At 41.2% G+C, this 21307-nt stretch overlaps 1 long non-coding RNA gene across 2 annotated transcripts in view; it reads left to right on the top strand.

The window, feature by feature from the left end:
* Positions 1-20415, top strand: part of LOC142022143 (uncharacterized) — a 21320-nt gene extending 905 nt beyond the window's left edge. For both annotated transcript variants that reach the window (XR_012647862.1, XR_012647863.1), the window contains exons 2-5: positions 1703-1938; positions 2970-3104; positions 9631-9836; positions 18173-20415. This is a non-coding gene — a long non-coding RNA (uncharacterized LOC142022143). The remainder of the gene's footprint in view (positions 1-1702; positions 1939-2969; positions 3105-9630; positions 9837-18172) is intronic.
* Positions 20416-21307: the final 892 nt, after the last annotated feature.

Genomic DNA, 21307 nt, shown 5'->3' with positions numbered 1-21307 from the left:
CCTTCGAGACTAACAGATATTTTGGAGCATAAGCTTTGGTGAGCAAAGACCCACTGACAAAGCAGGTCTTTCCCCACAAAAGCTTATGCTCCAGAATGTTAGTCTAGAAGGTGCCACAGGACATCACCTAATAAGTTATTAGTCTTTAACGTGCTACAGCATTGCTTCTTGTTTTGTGAAGTACCCATTTAATTGATCAAGCCTTCCTACAAGTATTAATAAAGCTTTGTCTCCTCTGAGCACAAATATCTTAGTGAACACATCTGACAGAGATGCCCTGTAATGGTCAAGTGCAATTTCTAATATAAGCAAATCAGTTACAGTAAAAATGCAGCCTGTCCTTTAACAGTGAAATTTACTCAATGCTATCTTCAATGTCCAGAATAACACTAATTGCAAAATTGAATTCCTAATATGGTGCCCAGTTAATTTTATGCTACCACTAATTAACAGTACACAGTAAGCAAGTTAAGGTGGTCACCACTCCTCATTTAAATATTACAGATCAAGGTTTGCCTTACCTCTGTTTTGTTGTTCACTTGAGGTAGCTAGAACTTAATGCTGACATTTTTGTTTCAGTAAGAAAAGACTCAGATCTTGTGTAGTTCATAATTTAACAGTGCATGGATGTTCACATCCCAATGAGTCACTCTGGGCTATAAAGATGGAGATTTGTCAGTCACATTTTTTTCCAAGGCTTCTTGACTTCAAATAGGTAAGAGGCAAAGTAGTGAAGAGTTACAAAATCCTCAACATTAAGGTATCGTATGTTTCTGCATTGGAGTCAGCACTTCAGTTATATAAAATGAGTCATTCAAGCATTGTTTAGCTGTTAGGAAGCAAAAAGGAAAGTAGTACAGAAAAGCCCATTTGTATCTTAGTAATACCCACCTCCTAAAATCAGCTGGCCAAGGTATAAAATGATAAAGTGAGCTATCCAAATTCATGTGAAGGGAAGACATTAGAAAACAGTCTTGCTCAGGACACCATGTTTGCAACTAACATTTGCCATAAGGGCCGTGTCTACACATGCCCCAAGCTTCGAAATGGCCATGCACATGGCCATTTCGAAGTTTACTAATGAAGCGCTGAAATGCATATTCAGCGCTTCATTAGCATGCGGGCAGCAGCGGTGCTTCGAAATTGATGTCCCATGAATAAGGGGACTTCGAAGTAGGCGGCATCCTTTCAAAAAGGAGCCCCGTCTGGACACGCCGCGTGGCGGCAAGGCGCATCAATTTCGAAGCGCTGCTGCTGCCCGCATGCTAATGAAGGGCTGAATATGCATTTCAGCGCTTCATTAGTAAACTTCAAAATGGCCATTTGCGTGGCCATTTCGAAGTTTGGGGCACGTGTAGACGTAGCCAAGATGTACTAGATTTCTTAGGAATACATTGCTTATGGTTGTAAATCTTTCTGCTCTACTTTTAAAATTAGACACACTAATTTTCCACTATTAATAGTTGGAGAGATTTATTCAAATTGCAGAAGTCCCTCCATGCTGTGGTTTTTATTCTTCCCTCAGAAGCAGTCCTTGTTAGAATTCTAACCTCTTTCACAGACAATTTTAGAAGTAGTACTGAAAATGGTTGTCTCGCTCCTTGAGACTTTTTAATTTATTAAGCCCTGTGTCTAAATTTCCTTAGTCTGTCAGTTAATTAGCCTTTATAATGAATAATCATCTTTCTATCCTTGTTTTCAGTTTTGGCATCCAGCACTTCAAATGCCAGCTTGAAAGGAGGTGCAAAGAAAGGAAGTGTTTTTTCTTCATAAGTCTTCCAAGGTCTATTTCTAATCCATATCAGCTGAACTAATCCATATTGGTTGAACAAAACATCTGTGATGTTCTAAAAAGTGTCATCTCAGGGGTTGTTGCTCAATTTCAGTAATGCAGTGGAAGGGCAGCTCTCCTTCTAAGTGCCTCTTCTACAAGCAAAGGTACCTTCCCATGTTGCTGCCTTATGTAGGCATACCTCCATCTAGGCATTACCCATAGTAAAACTCTTTCCAACTCAGTTAATCAAAAGGGGGCAGGAAAACTTGAGTAGACATCCAAAGTACATCTTTGAAGGAATTAATTGCTTACACCAGTTTCTAGAATGGTTCAAGGAACACATGTGAACTAGAGCTAAGGTTGAAAAATATAGCCAAATGCCATCTTTTTTTCCCCTTTCCCCAGCTGCAATGAGTTGAGCCCCAGATTGGGGGCATAATGGTAAAAGATGAACATGAGCAATGAAAGAGAGAATTGGGTTAAGAGGGAGGAACTTAAGTAGGATTCAAATAGTATTAGGGATGTATGGACTCACTAAATGACAGTATTGTGGACAGCAGCCTGGGAGGAGCAGATGACATCTGATTTAGGGATGTGGAAAGGTAGCAGGATGCTGCATTATTCTATTGCCAGTGTTTTTAGAGCAGTTAGACCCTAACTTATGGTTACATGGGCCCAGATCCATGAAAGGTACATTGTTGCCTAAGTTCTTGTTTTAACTACATAAAGTTACTGTCAAATTATATAAGCGTTTAAGCTTTCAAAGTAAAAAAGTTACCTAGGCATCTGTGTTTGTCTCTGGGCATACACACAGGTGCCTTCCTCTAGGCAGCTGTCTGCTTTTCTACTCAGCCCCAAGAGGATTCATGAACCAGGGGAAGACAGGCATTTGTCTAGGTTGTGGGCAGGGCCCTAAGAGGCAAGTTCAGAGGCTGCTTACAAGACTGGATCCCATTCAAAATCAGCTCACTTTAACTTTTAGCTCAAGAGCTATAGCATTGGACTATCTCTGGCAGAAGGGATCTGGGTCTCCACTGTATTATACAAATGCTGTAACTACTAGGCTAATAGTTAAAGTGGGGAGCACACATGTACACCCCTGACCCCAGCTATTTTATGCTGAGTAAGGCTGGTACCTAAGTCCGCTTCTCAAGAAGCAGTTTAGGAACGTAAGCCACTATATTTCATCCAACAGGTTCCCATCTAAGTAGAGCCAGATGCCTCCCTCGCAGCCTGGATTGAGATGCCTTGTCACAGGGTATGTCGTCTTCACTACCCAGAAGATGGGCCTGGTCAGGTCTAATCCTTCAAGGTTTGATTCATGTGTCCAGTAAGTATGATTTCACACATCCCATCTGGGGTTGGCAGTATCATGAGGTGTAAGGGAGGTCAACAGGAGAGTTCCTCCCATTGACCTCCCTCTGTGAGGACAGCCAGGTAAGACAATTGTAGGTAAGTCAATGCTAGCTACACAATTGCTGTAGCTAGAATTGCATATCTACAATCAACTTTTATGCCTACTGTAGACCTGGCCTCAGAGAGGAGCAGGGTTTACCACGTTCCCTCTGGTCAGTATCTCCCATTAGCTAGGTTACATAGCTCTATAAATAGAGTGGAATGGCTTTTGTGGATCACGTTCTTAGGTGCCACTGCACTTAGAAGTCAGGCTTTCAGGGTAGCAGTCTTTTCATGTGATTTTTTTTTAAAGTGCCCAATAGGCACCATGAAGCTCAGTGTTGCAGCCCCCTACATCTCCTACCCAGAGGGAATTAGAAATAAAATCCTGAAGTCTTCATTCTCAAAGCTTGTTTTAAACCAGGGGACAGGAGTGGCACATGATGTGGGAGCTCTGCCATGCCCCTCCTTCCCCATGCAGTTGGGAGCTTGGTCAAAGCCATGCTGCTTGTGAATTAACAAAAGCCCATCTCATACTACCACCCACCACTTAAACATTAAAGCTCTGCATCATTTATTTATTTATTAATGGAGCTGTGGTAAGTAGGACTATAGTGACTTTAAAAAGTACCACTGGTGCTAGGACTGTATCTAGAGGTCAAAAGATCAAATTTCAGCACTCCACCTCAGAAAGGTTGCTGACCCACTTGACAATGTTACTGTCAAGGTAATAAGTACAAGGGGGTCCTCATTATAAATCCAGATTATGTTCTTAAATAATGCAATTTATAGTGAAATGACTTATAAAGGGGAATTAGTATCCATAAGGAATAATGTAATTAGCTTGAGATATGTTCAACACATACAGTTCACACGTGTGGGTACATATAATGTAACAGTAACCCACAAAAAACAATTAACAGAAATAAATAATAGAAAAACAAGCCAGATTCCTGCCAGCTTCCCCCTGACTCCTCCTGGCTCCCTGCCAATCCCCCATAACTTCAGGGCTCACTTCCAGGGCCCTTGCACGTGCCACCCAACCACCACAAAACTGGTGTGTTCCTGGCTTTTGGTTCCTTGTCCGTTAAATAATGTAAGAGCAGATCAGTGTGACTTATAATGAATCTGCTTTCCTGAATTAACGACATATATGCAAAATTACTTATAACAAAGGGACGTAACAAGGACCTCCTATACCCAGTTAGGTAACAGCAATACAAAATTTCTAATGAAACCCATTTAATGTCTATGTAGTCTATAAACAATTTTTCAAACCTCTATTTTTTCCACTCTTCCTACATGGTTTTTTTTTCAGTGGGAGCTATTACATTGTGTATTTAGCGTACAAGCGCTTCAGTGTAGGAAAGCAGGCCTTCTCTATGTTCTGTGGTGTGCCTAGTGCTCTTTTGGGTGCTCTAAAACGTGGTTTTCAAACTAGAGAGCGTGCTCCCCTAGGTGGGGGGGTGAAGAAATTCTGGAGGGGCACGGTGTGAGGTGACCCAGCCACCCAGTCATTCCCCACTCCAAGAAAGAGCCGGCCTTTGCTTCTGGCTCTCAGCCCCCCCCTTTCGGTGGGTGACCTGGAGCAGCCACTATAAAAAGCAGGCAGCCAGCAAAGACCCATGTGGAGCTAGCTGTCTTCTGCAAAGGTGAATGAGTGTGGGTTGGGGGAGAGGGGGAGGAGGAGTAGGATGGAGTTAGATGGGGGGCCGGGGGTGCCTGGCTTTCAGGGAGGGAAGGGTCTCGGGCAGGTGGCTTGTGAGGCTTGGGCGGCTCACGGAAAGCTAGTGGGCAGGCAAGCCGTTGGCCCTGGCAGCTGGCTCCAGCAGTGCAGGGCTCGTGGGGCTGGTGCAGGCAGCTCCGGTGGCTGGCACAGGGCTCAGGCAGCTGGCCAGCTGGAGCTGCACCAGGCACCTGCAAGAGGCCAAGAAAAACTGTGTACTTATTTTAAATTTTAAATAAATTTTTATGTCAAGTTTGCATTGATTGTAAATTGCAAATTGAATTTTTGGTTAAGGGGGGGTTGGATGATAGTAAAGAAAAAGTGGGGGAGCATGAAGGTTTCTCAAAAATCAAAAGGGGGCTGTGATGCTGAAAAGTTTGGGAACCACTGCTCTAAAAAACAAACTAAAAATCACAATTACAGTAGGAATTTCCTTGTAATACATTACACATTTTGTTACCGCTGCCTAATGTCCAAAATGCTACATACAATAAGAACTGCACACACAACCTCATAATTAAAAAGGAAAGGTCTTCACCTCATCCTTCAAGGATTGTGCAAGTGAACCATAGAAATTGATGATGGGCTGGACTGGAATATTAGTCCTGCATCTTTGATAGAAAGCCTCACCCCACTTACTAGCAGTTATAGCACAGGAACTTAGAGTAACTGATCCTATTCTATTCAAAACTTCAATGCTAAAAGGAAGTTCCCCTCCAACAGCCTGCAAAAGTCATGACACATGGGGGTTACTATATGAGGCTGAAAGTGTTGTTTTCTTTAAGGTCCTGACGTAGGCCTAAAGCTTCTTACAACAATCTGTCTTATAACAGTTATCGAGGTGAGAACACCTGTGAGAGAGGCAGTTTTTTAAGTGTTTCAGTATGGAGTCATTCGTGATCATAAACCTATTGTATATCTTAATGCCTAATAAAAAATGACTCCCATGTTACATGATCAATCATACCTGTAGTATAAATCCCTGTCAATAAATAGGTGGTGTGGAACAGCCAGCCATCTACTGCTGGGATATGTTTCTGACATGCCCCCTCCCCCACACACCCATCAGTACGCGAACAGAAGTTGAGTTTCAATTATTGACACAGTCCAAAAATGCTGTTGAAGTTGACAAAAATCTCTCCCTGATTTGATCATAGTATCTGCCCGGATCAGCATAACTCACACCATGCTATAAAGTACACACTGAGCCTGAAGGGTGATATGCCAAACCTTGGAAAACTTGGTTGGTTCTTATGCCTAGTTACTCATTAATACCAACTGACATCTACTGGAAAGGATCAGAGCCACTCCAATACACATTATACACTGTGTATATTAGGGTTTAAAAAAGAGCTCGATAAATTTTTGCACGTTAGGTCCATAAATGGCTATTAGCCAGGGGTAAAGTATGGTGCCCTAGCCTTCAGTACAAGGGCAGGAGATGGATGGCAGGAGATAAATCACTTGATCATTGTCTTCTGTTCTCCTTCTCTGGGGCACCTGGCATTGGCCACTGTCGGCAGACAGGATACTGGGCTGGATGGACCTTTGGTCTGACCCAGTATGGCCATTCTTATGTTCTTATGCGTAATTATTCTAGTAAAATATGTTTAAAAATTATGAGCTGTGTGTACTAATATTGACATTGACTTCATGATGTCAATCAGACTTTGCACTTACAATCTGATTATCTTAAAGTGCTCTGTATAAATAAGTACCATGAAACACACTCAAGTGATTTGGCCAGGGTTACCCTTGGATAACAAGAAAACAGAAAACAGGGTCTCCTCTCCCCTCCTTTATTTTGACTATTATACAGCACTCACTGATTGAGATGTGTTACACCAGTGATGTGTTTATTGATGTATGGAATTCTTGAGAAGATAATATATTAAGTGGAATGGGTGCCAACCAAGAATATTCCTGGTGGACACAAACAGCAGTAAATTCACTTTCGGTTGAAGAAGTTCAGCCCATTAATCCAGGAAGCAACAGTGTCTTAAACTAGGCTAGTATAACTATTTCACAACTTACAAAAGAAATAATTCAGCAAGTACAAGAAGTCAGGAAACAATTCACTAGCTGCATGAAGCACACAATTGTGTTAAGGCTCAAGTTCCTAATGTCATTTTAAAAACTGTCATAGCATTAAGGGGTCTTATTTTCAAAATAACTATTTGCTTTATTTCAGCATGTTTGTGTTATAAAAGCCTCTGCATTTTACCTAGCAACAATGGGCCATGATTGCATGAGAATATTCTGTCCTATTGATTTCACTGTCCCAGTTTTGTGTTGCTGTTCAGCTGTTACAGAATTAGGGATCTACTTTGCAGAAATACTTCTTTTTCACACCTTTTATTCTGAACAATTTGTTTGTCTTCATGTAAAACAAAGATACCTGGGGACAAAATTAAGTGCACTATGCCAAGCAAGAGAAACAATATAGCTCCTGGTGAAGGTGATGCAGCTATACACCAACAAGTGTTCAGGTCGGTCAACTGGAATACCAATCTACTGATTTTTTTTCTACATGTGGATCAGGTGACAGTCTCAGTGGCTATGTCTACACTTGCATTCCTCTTTCGAAAGAGGCACACAAATGAGGGAAACCAAAAATGCAGATGAGGTGCAGGTTTACATATCTGGCACCTCATTTGCATATTCTTTCAAAAGAAGAAAAGCAGTGGAGATGCAGCTTTTTGAAAAGTAAGCCCTATCTTTGAAAGACCCTACTTCCTGAAAAAAATAGGAAGATGTGTTCTTTCAAAGGTGGGGTTGGGGTTTACTTTCAAAAGAGCCACATCTACACTGCTTTTCTTTCAAAAGAAGCTCTTTTGAAAGGATAGGCAGCTGAGGTGCCAGATACATAAATCTGCACCTCACTTGTATTTTTGGTTTCCCTCATTTGTATGCCTCTTTTGAAAGAGGAATGCAAGTGCAGACATAGGCAGTATGAATAAGTGCAAACACCAAGAATACTGGGGAACAACAAGAAGTCTTGTGGCACCTTATAAACTAACATATTTTGGAGCATAAGCTTACGTGGTAATATGTTAGTCTATAAGGTGCCACAAGACTTCTTACTGTTCTTGAAGCTACAGACTAACACTGCTACCTCTCTGATACCAAGAATATTGTTTCTGTAGATTAGAAATACAAACCCATGCATATAAGGGAAAATGAAAGGAAAAAAGTTACTTACATTCAATATAGGGATGCATGCACACAATGGATATTAAATAACTGCTCATTTGATCTTCATGGACATTTTGAATATATGTTTCTAGAGGGTCTCTGGTGATTTACAATCACATGAGCAGAGGTAGATTGGACAGCCAAAAAAAAATCAGGAAACCACCACCACTAAATATTTGTTGCTCTGTATCAGCTTATGTAAATCCAATTGGGTGTGGGATGTTTGTTTTAGGCTAGTCTGGTTTTTACCCCCTTTGAATAAAATTCTAAAATCTATCATTCTTAGCAATAAGGGATTAATAAATAGCAATGGTTAGAGCTACATATGATCCAGGCAAGTGTGGTGAAAGCCTCTCTAACCACTGTCCTAGGTCTGATAGACTTTCTAGTCTTGTCATATTTTAGATTTAAAAAAAAGTCATTCCAGGTAATTGTGAAATATATAGCATTTGAACATACAGAAGATCCCTGGATGGGAACTATGCAATCCCTTTCTGTTCTACTCTTATCCCATCCACTCAATCTCCATTTTCCAGTTAGAGACAGCATTCATTGACACTCACTTACTTTCCTAGCTGTAGAACCACTAACCCTTAGATTGCAACTGAGCATGTCAAGTTTAACAGTTGTACTATCTTGCTGGTCACTCAGTAACAAGTAGGGGGTCTTTATGTCACCCTCCTATTTGTGAGTCTGTTGATGGCTGATCAGACCAATTCTGGAGTCTCAGGTCTTATCACAGAAGGGGCAGGTTGGGTAGCTGTTGGAGGGGCATGGGGCCATTTTTCCCACTTCTTCTCTGCTCCTCATCAGCACTACAGTGGGATCTCTTCAGAGTCAAAAAGGGCAGCATGGCTTCCAGCTCCCCTTTTATTTATTAGCGGATGTAGTCAGTCACCTTACATTGTTATACTTGTGCTGCAGACTGAAAATATCTCGTTAGGCAATTCATATAAGCTTCAGCTACATTAGGGAGTTTTGTCAACAAAATGTCAGTTTTCTCAGCAAAACTCATGAAGCATCCACACTAAAAATGCGTTCTCTCAACAGTAAATCGACAGAATGCATCACTTTTGTCGACAGCCTTCTGCCTCTCCTCCATGAGGTAAAATGCCTTTCTTGACAGAATCTGTTGATAAAAAGGCTGTGTGAATGCTGTAGGGGGCCCTCTGTCAACAGACAGGGCTTCCGAGTCACTGTGCATTCCTGTCTGCTACACTTCTGGTTGGCCATTCTGTTGAGAGAGCAGCCAGGCAATTCAGCCGCTCTGTCGACAGAGCGGATCGCTTTTTTGATCCGTTTTGCTGGCTGGCCACAATCCATCAACACACATTTGATTGGAAGGTATCTTCTGGCTAACTTGTGTTCACAGATGGCTGTAGTGTAGACATAGCCTCCATTAGAGAGCAGTCCTTCATCCTGTTGTTCATAAAGGCCTTTAGGAAAGTATAGGTCATACATAATGTCTGACAAAGTCTTTTCCTTCCTAATAGCATTTAATCTAATTTTTCACCCTCCTCTTATTGCTTACCAATGGAAGTATGAAGATCTGGAGTCATCTTCTGGGAATATTCTGGTCTTGGAGGATTGCTGAAAGAAGCAGAGTGCCAGCCTGCGAAGATTTCAAGGATCCCAACTACACACTCATACTGACATTAGGATTTTTGCTTGTTTGTTTATTTTAGCAGCCTCAACAATTTCTGAACATAGGCTATTAGAGATGCATAGAAATTCTCCCTTTGGAAGGTAGGTGGCATCCCTCAAGATCTGAGTTTTATCTTGAACTTCAAAGTCTCTATCCTCAATTTAAAATTATTTGGAAGTCAAGATGTTTCATGGCAGTGACTAAAATGTTAACCAGGTAATTATTCTAGGATTTTATGATCTTCAAACTCACTGTAACTGATTTCAACAATTTCAGATAAGTTACAATATTAGGCAAAATATTTGCCTCTTTGAGCTAATTCATAGAAAGTCTAGTAACTAAATCATCAACCTTGCCAAATGATGCTCTTTTAACCATGTTGTCTTGACAGACACAGTCTTATAAGATGTGAACTCCCTCATCCATGCAACTGGGTCTTATGTTACTGTTGGAAGGAGTCAACCAATTTTCACCCTTTACTATAAAAGCCAAAAAAATACCCCCATTTCTGTTAAGATAACATTTGGTCATCATCATGGACATCGTCAAGAAAGTGACTGACAAAAAAAGAGTGAACTCTAGATGAAATGTGGTCACTTTTTCTTACAAATAGGTCAGTCCACAACAGAAATGCAACTTCGCCCAACCCCCAAGCAGAGTATTTAAACTAAAAATTAAAACTCCCAGAGACTCCCTGTAAGTCCATTAAATATTTCACTACTGCTATCAATTTTAAAAAGGAAGGTGTGCAGCCAGGAGCAGCAGTATGAAACCCTAAGATAGAAATACTCCCATCATTTTTGAGCTTAAATGTTTCTTACTAGAAAACCTGCCTCCAAATTCCTGCACGAATTGAAACCTCCTACCAGATGTCATGCCAATTACAAACTATAAAAGTCATTCAGTGCAGAAATTTAGTGATGTGTATGCTCTGCACCTCCCAGAGTGTAACCCAGTAATGTGGAAGCTGTCAGGCTAAAATGCAACATATGTTACTGTGGAAAAACAAAAGTTACTACTTAAAATGGTAACTTTAGTGATACCATCAACTTGCTATTGATAGAGAACCAAAACCAGGAGGCACCCAAATAAAAAGGTTTAAGTAGCTGCCTAAATGTCATCAGGCACCATCTTAAGCAACATAAACAAGCTGACTTCATCTGTAGAATGATTTTGAAATTGTAGTTTTGCTGTAGACAATTGCAAATAATGTCGCACAGACACATGCAAAGAGTACAAGAATTATTGTAGAGAAAAGTCAAGTTATGGATCTTTCAGCATGTATTATGCATGAACAGAATGACCATGCCACCTAATTCCACATAAGATGATCTTCACCGACAAAATGCAAGTGTAGACGCAGCCATCGTGGGTTACTGAGCTGTCTTAAGCACTATCTTACCAAAGCTACCACATCCTGATAGGATGCCTAACAGCTTTTTTTCTGACATTTTTAAAAACTGCATTTGATTCTAACTAGTGATCTTTTCATATACTGTATACTCAGAAAGCCTAAGGGAAGGACGGGGATGGTAGGATGAAATTTCATTCCTTATAGGTGATTATATCAAACAAATAAATAGGGTTGCCTAGTATCCAGTGACCAACTCAACAGTTGAAAAAAAGGACCCTCCTCACCCTGTGAAAATGAGCAAGTTCTCTGCAGTTATACAATCACATTTTTTATTTTAATAATTTTCTCACATTTTGGTGAGTGAAAGACACACATATATGGGCATAAAAACAAATTAAAGAAACCAGAAAATAAAAAGTATACTTTCTCTAATCTCTGAATTTATTTGTAATAGTAGTGAATTAAAAATCAATGAGCTTTTTCAAATTACTGTTTCCAAAAATTCCCTGACCATGTTTTCAGAATTTCCATCTCCCCTCAACATAAAATATCTAGTGGGACAACTGATGTCCTATTCATAGATAATCAAATCACTGTCAGACAGGATTACACCACCTTCACATCTACCTACATTTATTTTGTCTTCTTTAATCTAGGTATTAAACTCAGCAGTTATCTCGCTACTTTACAAGCAAACTAATCTAGAAATAATAATTCTTTGCTGACTGTTTTTCTCAATTCTTTCTGCCCTTCAAAAAGAGAGATGGTAAAATACTCATTTGAGGTTTTTAAAAAACAGTTGTGGGAAAGCTGTGGTTAAAAATTGGGCTCTAACTAGCATGAATCTCTTCCTGTCAGGAACCTAAACAATGAAAACACAGGATGCGTCTACACTTGCATTCCTCTTTCGAAAGAGACATGCAAATGAAGTAAGTCGAAAATGCACATTTGCATATTCTAAGTTTGAAAGAACTTCTATTGAAAGAAGAAAGCCAGTGTAGACACTGCTCTTTCAAAAGTAAACCCCATCTTTGAAAGAATCCTTCTTCCCTTTCGGGAAGGGAAGGATTCTTTTGAAGATGGGGTTTACTTTCAAAAGAGCAGCGTCTACACTGGCTTTCTTCTTTCGAAAGAAGCTCTTTTGAAATTAGAATATGCAAATGAGGTGTTGAATATGCAAGTTTATGCCCAATTTGCATTTTCAATTTACCTCATTTGCATGCCTCTTTTGAAAGAGGAATGCAAGTGTAGATGCACCCAGACAGTGAGACCTCAGTAAGCTTAGCAAAACCAGCCTCTTCTGAGCCCAATTTTGCATTAAAAAAAAACCAGCTAGCATCCTATTATAAACTATGAGTATACAGATAAAATAATGAAGGTGTTGGCTATTTAAGGTTAGCTATGTTTTCATCTACCCATTTTGGAACACAACACTACTTGTCATCACTTACAGTTCCCAGCTTAAACTCCTCCAGACTGCATCATTGACTGTCTACAGCTTATTCTAGAAAACAATCCCTCACTCTCACAGATCTTGGGTGATAGGCCAGTCTTCTTCTACCCACAGCTGCCTAACTTCAAGATAATACTCACTAGCAGCCACACATCGCACCACAAAAACACTTACCCAGAAACCTATCCCTACAACAAACCACATTGCCAATTCTGTCCACATACCTATACAAGCGACACCATCACAGGACCTTACCATGTAAGTCACACCATCAGGGACTCATACACCTGCACATTTACTGATATGATATATGCCATTATGTGCCAGCGATGCCCCTCTGTCATGTACATTGGACAAACTGGACAGTCTCTGTGCCAAAGGATGAATGGACATAAATCTGATCTCAGGAATGTGAACACAAGCAAACCTACAAGTGAACACATCACCCTCCTGAGACATCCAATAATGGATTTAAAAGTAGCCATTCTTCTACTAAACTATTTTACCACAAGATTAGAGGGAGACATCTGAATTGGAATTCATTTACAAATTTGATACCTTTAACCTTGGCCTGGATAGAGATCTTATGTATTACAAGGGAAATTTCCCCACCTTTTGGCCATTTCCACACTTCCTGAAAATTTTTGGGAAGAAGGGACTTCCGGAAGAAGGGCTTCTTTCCGAAAGACCACCGCAGGGGCCGCGCTTCTAAATGGCATTTTGGCATCCAGAAAAACGTCTTCCAGACTCCAAATCACGTGACCTTATGCTAATGAGGCACGGGGAATTTGCATCTGTGCCTTATTAGCATATTTTGGGCCATTTATTAGCATGCCACTCTCGAAGAAACAGCCTCTGAGATTTGCAGGAATGAGACACATCGGACTTAGCCTCATTAACCTGTCCTGCTAGTGACAGGTAACCATTTTTTCTTTTTCTCCTTCCCCACTCTGTGTGCTCACCTCCTACTATATAAACCCTGGATTCTGTTTCTCTGCTCCATTTTTCATCTGAGGAAGTGAACTTTACCCACACAAACCCATAACCTAATACATTTGTTAGTTTCTAAGGTGCAGCGTGATTACTTGTTATTTATAAATCTACAGACTAACACAGCTACCCTTCTGAGACCAGTTAAGCAGTTTTTGTTTACCCTGTTTTCTTAGTATGTCATGTATGGGTAGGAATGTGGTTTAATACCCCTATTTTTTATTACATATTTGAGCAGCAATAGCATTTGTACAATTAGAAATTGTAACGGCTGTGGAAATGTTTTTCTTTAGGAGTGCTCAGATACTACAATGAAGAGCACAGCACCAGAACCTATTAGACTACAGCAGAATTTTGGAATCCTATACTGTTTTTCTACATGACGACTGTACCTATGTGACTTCATGTAGGCTATGCCTACACTAGTCCAAAACTTTGAAATGGCCATTCAAATGGCCATTTTGAAGTTTACTAATGAAGCGCTGAAATACATATTCAGAGCCTCATTAGCATGCGGGCGGCTGCGGCGCTTTGAAATTGACGCGGCTCCTTTTTGAAAGGACCCTGCCTACTTCGAAGTCCCCTTATTCCTATGAGCAGATGGGAATAAGGGGACTTCGAAGTAGGCGGGGTGCTTTTGAAAAGGAGCCCCATCTGGACGAGCCGCGCGGCGGCGAGCCGCGTCAATTTCGAAGTGCCACGGCCGCCCGCATGCTAATGAGGTGCTGAATATGTATTTCAGTGCTTCATTAGTAGTGTAATGGGCTAGTGTAGACATAGCCTTACTGTGTTATCAGCTTATACCGAATAAAAGTTTTCACCTTCCCACATACATTGTTATTCCTAGTGGTTTGAACACTGAGTTATGACCCTGACTCTGACACTCATGGCATCTGTGGTTTGGGGCTTTTCTTTCCTTTTTCTTCCTTTTCTCTAACTTTTTTCTTTCTTTCCTTTCATCTCCTTCTTCCATTGTCTTCCCCCTCTACCTTCCTTCTTCTATACTAGTACTACAGTAAAAGCTCTGTTATTTGTCATGTGGGAGGAATGGAGGTTGATGGTTAACTGAGAGTTATGCTTTACCATTGAATACCAATCTTCAAAGAATTAGAATACAATAAATGAATAAAGTATAGAAGACTATACAGACACTCACCAATCCAGTAGTGGCACTGCAGTGCAGTGTGGTTTGTTTCTTGAAGCCCTTAGGTGTACAGAGCAGTGATTCTCAAATTTTTTGGCCTGAGGCCCATCATGCTCAACATAAACCTTTCTGTGGACCACCACCCAATCACCCAGGATGACTAAATTCCTTCACTTATCTCTAAATACATTAAATGCTTAATTATTCAAATTAAGAACTGTATCATAAAAATGTTAATATGGAGCTATAGCATAAAGGGGGGCATGTATTTTAAATAAAGTAAAATACTAGCTTATGTCCAAACAAAAGGTTTCAACACTGTCTTTATTTATGGTGGGGTGGGGAACCTTTTTGGATTGGGGGCCACTGACCCCCAGAAAAACAAGCTGGGGGGGGGGTCACACAAAAGTGAGAAGCAAAAAAAGCCACCTATCCTCACTCATATGGCCTCCAACTGAGACATCGTATTCCCCTTGTGCTCCAACACCATGGGGAGGGGGAGGAAGGACTGAGGTTCCAAGGCTTCCCATAGGCCAGATTAATTCTTCTGGGGGCCAAGGGGTAGTCTGGAAAGGACTGCTCTGGTGTGGAGTTGTGACCAGGGAAAAGGCTGCAAGAGGATGTGAGGAGGGTTTGGGTTGTAACCTGGGACAGGGAATTGGGGGTTCTGGAAGAGGGAGTGCTAGGTGCAGACTCTGGCTGGGAGGCACTTACAATAGGCGGCTCATGTCCATCAATCCAGTGGGACCCTCGGGCAGTCTCCCTGGCTGCTGCAGGCCCACATGCTGCTCAAAGCAGCCAGCTGCTGGAGCCATGTGTGTCTCTGGGCCATGTGCCAGCAGGCAGGTTACTGCACTGCCTGCACCACAACTACAGCCCAAGCAGCTCCCATTGGCTAGTTTCCCAGGATTGTGCTGCAGGCAGGGGCAGCACATGGAGACCCTCTCCCGCTCCAAGGGATGTGTGCTGCACAGAGATGCACATGACCCCTGCAGCTGGCCACTTTGAACAGTGTGTGGGGCATGTAGGCAGGGAGCCTGCCCAAGGGCCCAGCTGGACTGAGGGACATTGGTGGCCCAGAGTAATATGGTGGGCTGGATTGGAAGATTTGGCAGACCAGATCTAGCCCACAGCCATATTTTTGCATGTGCCTGATATAGGAGATAGGGCTGAATCTGTAATGATCCTATGACATATTCTGGAAACTGCTTTTTTAAATAAATCCTTGGTATTGGCTTGCTTAATTGTCTTCTGCCTCTTTTCCATAAAAGTAGAGTGCAGAATGTGCAACTGTATAATGTGCTAGGCAATATACTAGTCCCAGTTATTAGATTGAATATTTGTTTTGGGAGATGATGGAAATGGGGTTAATTGAGCTTTCTGGTTATTTGAGTGCCAGATAACAGAGCCTTTGTTTCATTTTCTGTGACAATCTACATTTTATTTATTCCATTTTTGCACCCAGCATTTCTCTTTTTTGAGGAAAAAAATTCTCAGCTTTATACAGACTGATAGAGCATATTTTTTTCCTCTCATCTTTCCTATCTCTTTTCATTCTGTTCCACCCTTCTCTCTGTCACTCCTTTATTTTGCTGTTCATTCTCTACTCCACAGCTAATGATCGAACATTGTTTCTCCATCTTTGCTCTCCTTTCTTTCAGGCACCTTTATTTCTTTCCACATATTACCCAGTTCTCCCACTCTTCTCTTTCTTGAGCTCATCCCTGTCTTTACTCCTTTATACCGCTTCATATGTCATCCGTCCCCTTTTTCCCTCACTGAACCCAGAGAAAGTTCTTCCTTTCATTTTTAAGTCCTGTCTGTCCCATCTATTGTTGAACCACCAGCCTTTCTTGGACCACTTATACAGTTTCACTTAGCCACCTCCCAATAACTGCATTGCAACACTGAGGAAATAAGGGCCTCTGCTAAGGACCTCCTCTCTCCGATCTCCATACTGCAGCACTGGAAAGAGACTAGCTGTATGATACACAGCTTTCATTTGTTTTCTAACTGCCATAACTGTTCTTATATTGCTACTTCTTCACTATACAAGATCTGGATATTACTGATAAATACTACACCCAATGTGTCCTTCTAGTTATCACCAGCTGTCATGGTTGTCCTTTCAAACTGCCTGTAACTGTTATGAGTTGATATAGATTTCCCTTCACCTACTGCTATCACCAACTTCCACAGCCACCAGGTGCCATATGTTTTCATCCAGCTGTCTTCAGGTACAAGTGTCACTCCAGCAAACAGTCCACAGCTGCCACCTGTAGTCCTCCAGTTAACACTGTTACAGACTTCTTTCCAATGAACATTCTGTCAGCAATTCCCATATCCCAAGAGTTCACACTGCCACAGACTTCCTCCTAAATGTCACTGTCATTAACTGCCATGTTTCTCTCCAACTGCCACTGGTTGCTTCCAACTGCCAATAACACCAGTGGCCGCATGTGTTCTGCATACTTACACAAGTTTCCCTCCAACTGCCATTAACCATCATCAGCTACAAGTGTCCCTTCACTGACACTGTCACGAAATACTATTAGTGTCCCTCACATGCTTCCACTCACCAACTGCCCTAGGTTTCCCTCCAACTGTCATTAATTGTCATTCCACAGGAATCCCTTCAACATTGCCAAATTGTCACCAACTGCCACTTATCTCCAACTTGCACTGTCTCCAACTGCTTCTATCATCAGCTGCCACTGGTTGTCCTACTGGCCCAAATGCCATAGTGTAAAACTCACATCTGCCACAACTGTTCCCCTGTTGCCATTGTGTCCAACATGCTAGCCACATGTGCTATTTGGCTGGTTGAGTGTGGCTAGTTGGCTTGAACAATATTTTCAGAAGATTGTGTCTAGTTTGCTATAGCAGTATAGTGGCTACTGCTTCAGAACTGGTTGAACATCATGGTTATCTAATGTCACTATTATGGGTTTCCCTGCAACTCCCATTAACCGATACAAACTTCCATACAGATATACTCGGTCAACACACAGGCTGAGGGAACTTCTTGCAATCTTCCAACACTTAAGGGGTCAGGGCTACACTGTGCTCATGTTGACTCATGACTGAACTACCTGAGTGACATTACTTATGCAGACGTACATGCTGGGGGAGAGATCTGTCCTGTCAGCTTAGAGTGGCTACACTAGATGGCTGACATCAGTGTAGCTGTACACAGTAAGCCCTCTAGTTTAGCCATAGCATTAACTAAGCCTACAGGAGCATTACAAATACAAGCTGTTATATTTATTCTCAATAATCTTATATGGTGCTGAAGTAATTCATTATAATAAAAGGTGCTGCTGGAGTACTAATTTATGGCTCTGCCAGGCATGAGTTTACTATGCTGTGTCTCCTTTCCAGTGTGAAGTTTATTCCACTTTTTTCCTTTCCTTCTTACCTTAATTATTATCCTCACACGACAATCTCTGCTCTAATAGGTTGTGAAGGTTTTTTCCTCTTCTTTCCTTTAAAACAGAGTTTCCTTCAAAACTACTGTGGTAACTTTTTCCTGATACAAGATGGAACACTGGAATCACAAGTTTCCATGAAGTCTGGAATCGTAGTTACAGGAGTCTTCTGGTCTGTATCTGCATCTTGAGGAGAGACAAAAAGATTGAAGAAACTTTAGGCCATACATCATCACCACACTTCTAAAAATGTGTAAGATTGGGAATGAGGAGTATTAGGTCAGATTCAACAGTATTGTGAATATTGGGGACACAGATGGAAAGAGGAAATGATTTTTCTATGCTTGGCTAAATATTCTCCACTACAATACTTCATACAGAATAATTAGCTCTGATGCCTCTGAACTGACTTCATTATTAAATTTTCTTTATTTCTGTTTGTCCTGTTTTTCAGTTCTAACTTTTCCACAGACCTCAGTTAGATTTAAATGAATTATCCTATTTAGGGAACTTTCTAACTGGTAGCTTTCAAGGATATAGATTTTTGAAATAAGCTTTGTTGTGCTTCAGTATAGGTTATATATTGCATTGAAAGCTGGGTTATGAACTTTTAATTTAAATATCAATAGAAAGATTTTTAATAGCAGAAAACAGTGATCAAATTTAAATGTTTTTGCTTTCAAAGATGTTTTTTAATTCCCATATCTCATTCAGTTTTTTTTATTTTGTATATTTTAATGGATGTTTATTCCAGGATCAGCAAAGGGATGTATGTACTCTTGATGCTGAAAGATCTCTGCTATCCCTGCTGCATAACAGCTCTCTACCCCATGGAGCATAGCACTGCAGCATCTTTGGGAAGTGTAAGAAATAGGTACATGCTATTGAAGGTGGTCCTACAGGGCCTCTCACTGTTGTAGAGTTGGTAGAGAACAGGGTACCACATAGATCTTTGAGGGATCTGAGCACTCTGTATTATTGCACACTCCATAATACAGGGCTCCAGAGTGTACCACAGTCCCTGAGGGGACAGCTCTTTCTGCTGTAGTGCAGTGGGGTGGGGGGCCCTGCCTACTGTGTTATTGAAGGAAATATGCAGGTTATTACATAGCATTGGCTAGGGAGGTGAGGTCCATAATCTCTTTGTTATAAAGCTCTGGACTCTCTGCCTGCATGGATTCTGAAAGAGTAAGCAAGGAGATACATTACTTCAGGACCCTAAAGCCTCTTAGTCTTCCTACTGAGGCTCTGCATCATGGGGGGGAGAAGCGGGAAGGAGTGCTTTGTTTTGTCTCTATTTCAGAGCTCTGAGGGCCTTGCTATTCTGTAGAACTGGGAAGTGGACTGTACTCCCAGAAGCAGAATGCTTTGGCAGGCCTGCATGCAGGAATTTCTGGGAGGAGGTGCTTTTTTTTGTGAATGTTATCTTACCTGGCCACTGATTTAAGTCAGAGTGGTCTGAAAATCCAAGCATTTAAGGCAAAAGCTCAATACTCAGATTGCGTATCTATCTATGAAAGGATTTTTTAAGGATGTGATTTTAGATGTTTCAGTCACAAACTTATGAAATATTTAAAGCAAATTTTAAACTAAAGTCCTGTGTCCATGATACACAACTGTTTTTGTCAGTAAATTCATTTGGCACATGCCTGTTAAATGCTTTTAATAACCACTTACTATCTCTTTCACAGGTTCTATGTTAATAGGGCGGACAAGCTGGAAGTGTTTTCACTTTTAAGTTAAGAGAGCTAGTTTTAGGGGAAGAGTCATGAGTCTGCAAGCTGCTATTGTGTGAGCCTCCAGTGACAGTCAGAATAAGGATAGGACATGGGTCTGCAACCTGCGGCTCTGGAGCCACATGTGGCTCTTTCAGGACTTCTCTGTAGCTCCTGATGCTGTAATAGCAGAGTTAAAAAAAAATGATTTTTTTTTATAAATGGTAAACATCTAAAAGCCCAACAATGAACAACTCATATCTAAATAACAAATGATATGTGATCTCAAAATGTTGGATAACCCCTCCTTCAATAATAACATAGAGGTAGTCATGTTCGTCTGTATCTTAACAAAACAAAAAAGCAGTCATGTAACACTTCATATACTAACAAAACAATTTGTTAGGTGGTGAGCTTCAGATCTGGAGACAGTGCTGTACTGGAAATTTCTAGTATCTCCAGATCTGAAGAAGTGGGTCTGCCTCACAAAAGCTTATCACCGAATAAATTATTTTCTTAGTCTTTAAAGTGCTACATGACTCCCCCGTTAATATGTGCAGTGTATTGCAGGATATGATGCTATATCTGTATTTTGATCGTGTTGCTAATAAAGTATTGATTTTTGAAAAAGAAAAGCATGCTTGTGGCATTCCTGCTGTGAAGGAGAATACACATTTGAGGAAAGAAAACTAAAATTAAATGTGAAGTAAAATGTAAAAAGTTTGTGAACATCCGGCAAAAAACATGTATTACATTACAAATCATGTGCGCGCTGTTCTTTACGTAGAGATTACAAAAAGCATGGTTTGACATTATTTATTAAGGAAGATTTCATATCCACATGCAGTGCGCTCTTAAATTATTGAGTTTTTAACAAAAATTGAAAAAAAAAGGTCTCTTTTTGCTATTTTGCTTGACGACCCCTGGGACAGGAAGAAGAGAGTTCTTGAGCGCTAAGACTGAGGGGAGTCTTAGTTCCAGACCCTCTTCGGGAACCCCCAGTCATGCATCTGAGGAAGTGGGTCTTTGCCCATGAAAGTTTATGCTCCAAAATATGTTAGTCTATAAGGTGCCACAGACTTCTTGTTGTTTGGAAGATACAGACTAACTCTGCTACCCCTCTGATAATTACATGCCATTGCTTATCGTTGCCTGTACCGACCTGAGTGTGGGTTCGTTTGCACCCTCCCCCTTGCCTACTGGCCTGCATGGGCCTCTCTGTGCTGCCCTGACCTCCACCCACTGGGCCCAGGTAGCTACAGTCCATGTTGCTACTTCTTGTCACTTCCTTAAAGGTGCAGCTTCTAGAGCAATGACAAAAGGTGAGAATTTAGATTTTCAGAAGGAAACATTTCTAGCCCTGGCCCGTAAAGAGACAAGCAGGGGGGAGCCAAGCATCACCTCAAAGCCTACCCCCTCTAGACAACCAACCAAAACCCCAGGGACTTCATTCTAAGAAGCGCATGATGGGGGGGGGTGTTCAGTTGC

This window comes from Carettochelys insculpta, chromosome 17 (genome assembly GCF_033958435.1).
Source record: "Carettochelys insculpta isolate YL-2023 chromosome 17, ASM3395843v1, whole genome shotgun sequence".
In the NCBI taxonomy this organism is placed as follows: Eukaryota; Metazoa; Chordata; order Testudines; family Carettochelyidae; genus Carettochelys; species Carettochelys insculpta.
Note: the sequence above shows the minus strand (reverse complement) of the source record. Positions and strands in the feature narration are given on the sequence as shown.